Here is a 3,159-nt window from a genome sequence, read left to right on the forward strand (position 1 = left end):
GAGTGAGCTTTACTCCATTTCCCATCAAGCTCTTCATCTCCATCTAAGACCATCTCAGCCTGGACTTTATTGTCTATATCACTATCAGCATTTTTGTCAAAGCCATTCAACAAGTTTCTAGGAAATTCCAAACTTTCTCACATCTTCCTGTCTTCTGAGCCCTCCAAGCCTCCAGGAAATTCCAAACTTTCCCACATTTTCCTGTCTTCTTCTGAGCCCTCCAAACTGTTCCAACCTCTGCCTGTTAACCAGTTCCAAAGTCACTTTCACATTCTCAGGTATCTTTACAGCAGCACCCCACTCTACTGGTACCAATTTACTATATTAGTTTGTTCTCACAGTTCCACATGGCTGGGGAGACCTCACAATCATGGCGGAAGATAGGGAAAGAGCAAAGTGATGTCTTACATGGTGGCAGGCAAGAGGGTGTGTGCAGGGGAACCCTCCCTTATAAAACCATCAGTCTCATGAGACTTATTCATTATCATGACAACAGCATGGGAAAGACCTGCCCTCATAATTCAATTACCTCCCTCTGGCCTTGCCCCTGATACATGGGGATTACTACAACTCAAGGTGAGATTTGGGTGGGGACCATATCAATTGCCATATAATTGTTCTTGAAAAATAAAATTATTTGTATTTCAGTAATATTAGAGGAAAAGGAAGAATGAAAGTCAATAAATATTTGAGCTACAAGGATTTTATACATTTTGAATTCTTCTTATTTTACGGATAAGGAACTTGAACTACCAGAATAACAGCCTCTTATTAGGCCAGATTTTGCAAAAATAAAATAAAATTCTCTGTGGTATTCTAGTAAAAAATAAATTCTGTTAGTTTAATAAATATTAGTAATAACGCTACCAAGAAGTTAGACTTTTTATTTACAAACATAAAAAATGACCACCATAACTGTTGTTGTTTTTAATGATACTTAAAATAATGGTTAATAACTCTTAAAATAACAGTTAATAACTGAGTTATCTGTCTCAGTCTAGTTGGGCAGCTATAACACACTACAATAGACAGGGGAATTTACACACAAAAGAATTTTATTACTCACAGTTCTAGAGGCTGAGATGTCCAAGATAAAGGAACCACCAGATTCAACGTCTGATGAGGGTTCACTCTCTGCTGCCAAGATGGGACCTTCTGGCTCTGTCCTCACATGGAAGAATGGCAAGACAGGTTTCTGGGGCCTCTTTCACCTGGACATTATTCCCATTTGTGAGGACTCCCCCCTCAGGACCTAATCACCTCCCAACGGATCCTTATTTTAATACTGTCACCTGGGGGTTAGGTTTTAACATGAATTGTGGGCAGACATGTACATTCACATCATAGCACCATCTAAAGAATCCTTAGGATTCTGATTTCAAAATTGGTCACCATAAAAAGCAATTATTTATTTGCCTATTTGACTATAAAATTTAAAAAGTATATATTTTTTACATGTAAGATAAAGTTCACAATGAGCTCTAGTGACCTGGAATTTGCCAGTTTACTAGGAAGGAATACTCTCCTCATCTCTGGTTTTCATTCATTTACTACAGGAATGCTGGGGATAAAACCTGATGACACGATGTACTGAAGCTTTTCAATAAATTGTGTTTCAGTTTTAATAAGATCTGGCTCTTTGTTTTACTTGTCTGTTCTCGCTATTGTTAACCAGATTTTTTTCTGCATTTGAGTAGTCCTTAGGTGGACTTTCAGCTACTAAATGTGGTAATTTATAGAAAAGTACATGTCTGATCTGCTGAAGCATGTATCATTGCTATGCATTACTTATCACTTAATAATTTAATGTAAAAGTACTCGTCAATAAAATTCTTATTTTCTAGCTTACACTTGGTAGTTATAAGAAAAAGAACAAGGAAATAAACCTACCAATATTAACAATAGAAGTAACACTGTTTCCATAAGAAGTTAATTCTTCATACATTTAGGAAGATTGTATTATTGAAACAGGAAAGAAGGAGAAAGAAAGGAAGAGAGAAGGGACAAAAGAAACACCAGCATGAAAAATACATATTTCTCAGAAAATTCTTTTCAGTCTCCCTTCCTTGTTAACCCTTTTCATGTTAAAACAAAATACTGAAATAATAATGAAATATATGTGAAGTACTCCTGATACTATGATTGGGAAACATGGGTTAAACATGGTCCCACAGATGATCAAAAGATTGCCTTTGAAACCCTGAAGGTGAAGGATGAGAAGAGCTTTAAAGAAACTAAAGCGCAGATGAAAAAAATACAGAAACTACAGGATGGCATAACCATTTCAAAAGGCAAGATCATGATACACAGCCGTGAGAGTGAAGATGAAAACTGGTATATCCACAATGACAAGGAATTGGTCCTTGTACAACTGTGAAAACTTAAGCCCAGGCAGCATCCCATAACTTAGTCAAACTCACCCTGGAAAGTAACACTACCCTCAAGGCCCTGATAAAGATTGTTGAAAAGGGTGAAAAGATCCTTAAGATTTCTGAAATATGTAGGAAATTTGAACCCAAAAAAGAAAAAGGCCTTCATTTTTGTCAGTATTGACTCCTAAGGAGCAGGAGGAGATTGAGGAGAACAACCTAGAAGACCTGAGGGGCTCACCAAGGTGATGGTGGACTACATAGGGATGGAGAATTTCCAGAAATAGTATGACAAAGTGAAAATGGAGCAACTGAGCCTTCAACACAGACGAGGCCACTGTTAGAAAACAGTGGGAAGCTGTGGGAGATGCTGAAGCAGTACTTAAATGACACCTCAGTGAGTGACGAAGTGCTGGGCCAGATCAATCCACTGTTCATAGTCATCCATGGACACAGCTTACCCTAGCCCTTGTCCATACCTATAGCCCATCCAGGTAACAAACGACATCCAACCACTTACCATGCCATTGAAGCAGCCCACGTGATCTCTCACACCCTGTGATCTAAGGAAAAAAATCTCTTTTCAACCCCCAGGGATTTTTTTTGAGAGACCTAAGGACTTCGCTATTAAAAACTTCCAATGGGGCAGGGGCAAGACTCTGCTTGGTAGTTGGGTAACTTTGAGGAAGTAGACAATTTTTCTTAATTTGAATTTAATTTCCTCACGTTGTGCGAGAAGAATAAACACCTCATAAACATAAAATATTATATTCATGTAAGGTATAGATTA

At 37.9% G+C, this 3,159-nt stretch overlaps 1 pseudogene; it reads left to right on the plus strand.

The window, feature by feature from the left end:
* Window positions 1-1,082: 1,082 nt before the first annotated feature.
* LOC129034537 (dynein regulatory complex subunit 2-like) lies at window positions 1,083-2,931 on the plus strand (annotated as a pseudogene).
* The last annotated feature ends 228 nt before the right edge of the window (window positions 2,932-3,159 follow it).

This window comes from Pongo pygmaeus, chromosome 3, assembly GCF_028885625.2.
Source record: "Pongo pygmaeus isolate AG05252 chromosome 3, NHGRI_mPonPyg2-v2.0_pri, whole genome shotgun sequence".
NCBI lineage: Eukaryota > Metazoa > Chordata > Mammalia > Primates > Hominidae > Pongo > Pongo pygmaeus.